At 39.1% G+C, this 5,261-nt stretch overlaps 1 pseudogene; it reads left to right on the top strand.

Moving 5' to 3' along the window:
- Window positions 1-4,399: 4,399 nt before the first annotated feature.
- On the top strand, window positions 4,400-4,518 carry LOC112471845 (annotated as a pseudogene).
- Window positions 4,519-5,261: the final 743 nt, after the last annotated feature.

The raw sequence follows: 5,261 nt of genomic DNA, 5'->3' as shown, positions 1-5,261 counted from the left end.
ACATGACTAAGATCAGATGATTTCTTGAAAGAGAGAGAATATAAAGAAAAATCATCAGTAGCCCATGCAGAAAATAGGGCCAGCATTTGGAAAAGTAGCTGGTGAGATGGTAAAGAGAGAGAGGCCAGAAAGTTTTATCAGTTAGACTATAACTAGGAAAACAGAGTCCACTCTTCATATGTAAAACAAAGAAAATAAATACAGAAAATCGCTTACATGGTTAATGGAAAAGCTGAGAATCCCAACAGGATGTAATGAGACTACATAAAAATTAGCAACATCAACAATTTGACACCATTCCTAAACTGGAAGGACTAAGAGAGAAAGAAGTATCTTTGCTCAAATTACCTGCTCCCTACCCTACCTTCCACAGCAAATCAAAGCCTGAGACCAGAGCTCATATGCAAGTACATGACCCTTGAACAACAGGTGCTTGAACTCTGTGGGTCCACTTATATGCAGATTTTTGTCAGCCCTCCGTATCCCCAGGTTTCACATCCATGGATTCAACCAACTTCATATCAGAAACAGTATTTTTGTTCATTGGATGGGAGTCTGTGGATGTGGATGACTGACTGTATGCATTGTTCTACACCATTTTATATCAGGGACTTGAACATCCAGCAGATTTTGTTATCAGAGGGGGTAGGAGGTAGTGTCCTGGAAGGAATCCCTCCTCAGATACTGAGGGACGACTGTAGTTAAGTTTTTAGGGAGTTAAAAACTATACACAGATTTTCAACTGCTACAGGGTTGGCACTCCTAATCCCCTCATCATTCAAGGGTCAACTATAGTTTATTTAGAAGGTGATTCCAAGAAGGTAGAGTGAGGTATTAGAGAGAATAAGGGGAGGAGAAAATCTAACATAAGAGCATTTTTGAGGTCACTGCTGTGGATAACTGAAGCTCAGTCCCACCAAGGATCTTCTGAGGAGAATATAGAAGACTTGAAGATTTTTTCACTTAAGGATTAAGTGAGAAAAGTATTTGTTCAAGAGCTTCCAGCTCTCATTTATTGAGGTTCACCTTCAGGGGATTGATTTCCTATGTTTTCTGACTGTACATGCTTGCTTGCCAGGCAGGCTTCAGAAGTCTCTACAGTGTAGTAGAAACCCCAGGACAGAAAGTGAAAGATGTATTACTGCTTGAGATTAGCTAAAACTGTCCAGAGCTGTCCACTGCAGCTGTGCTGAAATAAGAGGTGAGGCTGAAAGAATGTGAATTAGGGCATTAGTAGAGATTACTACAAAAAGTATTTCCACATCACTGGGGGCAGGATCACCCAGTAAAGGTGGAATTAAAGTGGAAACCATGGAAGATATGCAGCAGCGGTTGGTGATGCTACCAAAGGCAGAAAGAGAGAGGAGAAATACACTCACATCCCCTTTCCTTCTTCCCTCCAACCTTCCATAGGCCAAAGCCAGTCAGAAACCAGCTGATACAGGAATCTGGCAAATAATACCAGAAAATATATTCTCCTACTCTAAGATTTACCATTTCTTTCTCCCAATGGTATCTTTTGATGAAAAGACATTATTTTAATGTAGTCCAATTTATCAGTCTTTTCCTTCATAGTTAGTGCTTTGGGTGCCTTGATCACAAAATTTTCTCTTTCCCAAAGGTCATGAAAGTGTTTTCCTATGTAATCTTCTAGAAGTTTTATCTCTTTATCTTACATGTTTTACATCTACAATTAGCCTGATCTTTATGTTTGAGTAAGATTTGAAGTCAGGAAAGGACATCTGATCAAAATGGTAGAGTAGGAAAACACCGTGCTACCCTCCTCCCATGACCAAATCAAAACTACAACTAAATTATAGAACAACCACCCATGAGAACCAATTGAACACTAACTGAACAGAACTCCTATAACTAAGAATATAAAAAAGAAGCCACCTCTGGCTGTTAAAAATTAGGAGGGATATCAGTTGCAGAGCTTTCCTCTGAGAAATGAGGAGTCCCCACCACACAACATGCTCCCCAGCCTGGAGCCCCAGTGCCAGGAATAAGAGTCCCCACAATATCTGGCTGTGAAAATCAGCAGTAACTCAGTCTGAGTGAGTCATTGGTCTGCTGAAGGCCCATGGCATCTTCTTAAAGGGCCCAAGCACAGACTCTTTACTCAAAGACACTTGCCTTAAACTGAAGTGAAGGGACAGCAGCTCAAAAAGTGCCAGGGACATATGGGAAGGAACTGAATTATCTGGCTTCAGGGTGAGTGCTAAAGGGGCAGCACTCCCCAGTACTAAAGTGCTGGAATGCACCATTTTTCTTTTGTTGAATCTTTCTCCCCTACATAGCCAGGAGGCTCAAGTGGACACCAAATCTAAATCTAAATTAATCTGCCTAACATCACTTGTCTTACCCTGGTGATTCTCTGAGATTCTACCCAACCCAATTCACATGCTCAGCCCAAACTACTTTCATCATCTATTCCACACAAGTGGCTTGCCTTGGCCTACACTGTGGACTTTCCTAAAATCTCTCAAACGTCCACAAACCCTAAACAAGCAGCACTTGGCCTCAGTGTGCCCTGTACCTCTTACTAAGTGTCCCCAAGCCCAACACTAGTGGTAGCCAGCCTTGATTTGCAGCACAGTATCTTCTAGGGACCTCTAAGCCCAGCACAGGCAGCTACCAACTACATATTACTTTGTGGCTTCTACCGAGTGGCCCTAGGAGGGGCACGGGCAGCAACTGACCTGAGTCTGCACTGGACCCCCTCCAAGAGACCCCAGGACAAACATGCCTAGTAACCACTTCAGACCACACCAAAGCACCACCCAATTAGCTCCACAAATGAAACCCCCAAGGGTGGACTCAGCAGGCACCAGAGCACCACTAAAATGAATCCCACTCCATTGGGTCAACCTCACATACCAGCTCCTTGACATTAAACACAGAGAGTCCTCACAGCTAGTCATCTTGAGAGTCAAACCCACCCAATGATGTGCCAAAATCAACAAGGCTCAACTGCAACAAGAAGGAACACACAAACTACACAAGGGACGACCCTGGAGCACCAGGATCAGGTGACCAAGGAGACTGAGCCACTGGACCCCACAGGATACCTGCATTAGTCACCATGCCAAGAATGAGAGATGTTGCAGTTCTACCTAATACATAGAAACACAGAAAGGCAGCCAAACTGAGGAGACAAAGAAACATAACCCAAATAAAACAATAATACAAAACTCCAGAAAAAGAATTAAACAAAATGGAGGCAACCAATCTATCAGATACAGAGTTCAAAGCACTAGTTAGGACTATAATGATATGAACAATCCTCTTATTACCACATCTGTTGTGTCCCAAAAGTTTTGATATGTTGTATTTTCACTCTCAGTTGTTCCTATGTTTCTCTTGATCTCTCCTTTTATTTCTTCTTTGAACCAGTCTTTCTTTAGCATGTTGTTTAATTTCTACATATTTGTGGGTTTCCCCACTTTCGTTTTTCAGTAAGTCTCCAGTTTCAAAGCATTGTGGTCAGAAAATATGCTAGGTATGATTTCAATCTTCTTGAATTTGTTGAGGCTAGTTTTGTGTCTCAGCACATAGTCTATACTTGATAATGTTCCATGTACACTAGAGAAGATTGTATAATCTGGTGTCTTGGCATGAAAGGCTCTGTAAATGTTGATTATGTCCAATTGGTCTAATGTGTCATTTAAGGCTGATATTTTCTTACTGATTTTCTGTTTAGATGATCTATACATAGCTGTCAATGGGGTATTTAGGTCCCCTACTATAATTGTATTTTTATCAGTTTCTACCTTTAGTTATGTTAATAGTTGCTGTATGTATTTTGGTGCTCCCTAATTGTTAATGACCATTATGTCTTCTTGATGTATTGTCCCCTGTATTATGAAGTGTCCTTCTTTATCTCGTTACCTTTTTTATTTGAAGTCTGTTTCATCAGATATAAGTACGGCTACACCTGCTTTTCTCTGGATTTCAATTGCCTGAAGTATTGTTTCCACTCTTTCACTTTGAGGCTATATTTGTCTTTGCAACTGAGAGGTGTTTCTTGAAGGCTGCATATGACTGGGTTTTGTTTTTTGATCCATCTGCTATTCTGTGCAATTGCAACCAAAAGAATAAAATACCTAGGAATGAATTTAACAAAAGATGTGAGGAACCTATACAATGAAAATTATAAGACATTATTTTTAAAAAGTTGAAGAAGACACAAAAAAATGGAAAGATATTTTGTGTTCATAGATGGAGGAATCAACATAATTAAAATGGCCATAATACCAAAAGCAATATACAGATTTAATGCAATCCCCATCAAATTCTCAGACATTTTTTTTAATAAAACAAAATATTATCAGATTTGCATGGAATTACAAAAGATCCTGAAAAGCCAAAGTAATCCTGACAAAAAAGAACAAGATCAGTCTACAGCCATGCTACCTTGAACAAGCCCGGTCCCATCTGATCTCAGAAGCTAAGCAGGGTTGGGCCTGGTGAGTACTTGGATGGGAGACCACCTAGGAAGACTAGGTGCTGTAGGCATAAAAAAAAATAAAAAATAAATTTAAAATTTTTTTTAAAAAATAAGGGATTGTAAGCTGACAAGGTTCTTGCAATCTGTGAGGTCAACCAAGGATTGCCTTGCCTAAAAAATAAATAATAAATAATAAAGTTAAAAAAAAAAAAAGAACAAAGCCAGAAGTATCACACTGCTTGACTTCAAATTATACTACAAAGTAACAATAATCAAAACAGCATGGTACTGGCAGAAAAACAGACTTGAAGATAAATAAAACAGAATCAAGAACCCAGAAATAAACGCTCAAATATATGGGCAAATAAATTTCAGCGAAGGAGCCAAAAACATACAATTGAGAAAGGAAAGCCTCTTTAAGCAATGATGCTAAAAAATTGGAAAGCCACATGCAAGAGAATGAAGCTAGACCCCTATCTGTAACAATACACCAAAATTAACTCAAAATAGATCAAAGACATGAATATAAAACCTGAAGCAATAAATTGCATTAAAAAAATATAGTTACTAAACTCATAGACCTTGGTTTTAGAGAAGATTTTATGAATTTGATCACAAAGGCAAGGAAAGTAAAAGCAAAAATAAATGAATGAAACTAGAGCAAACAAAATAACTTCTGCACATCAAAAGAAACCATCAATAAGTCAAAGAGACAACTAGCTCAATGGGAGAAAATATTTGCAAACAACGCCTTCGATAGGGGGCTAATATCCAAACTATACAAAGAATTCATACAACACAACTACCAAAA

This window comes from Pteropus alecto, unplaced genomic scaffold (assembly GCF_000325575.1).
Source record: "Pteropus alecto unplaced genomic scaffold, ASM32557v1 scaffold359, whole genome shotgun sequence".
In the NCBI taxonomy this organism is placed as follows: Eukaryota; Metazoa; Chordata; class Mammalia; order Chiroptera; family Pteropodidae; genus Pteropus; species Pteropus alecto.
This window is presented reverse-complemented; position numbering and strand designations above follow the sequence as displayed.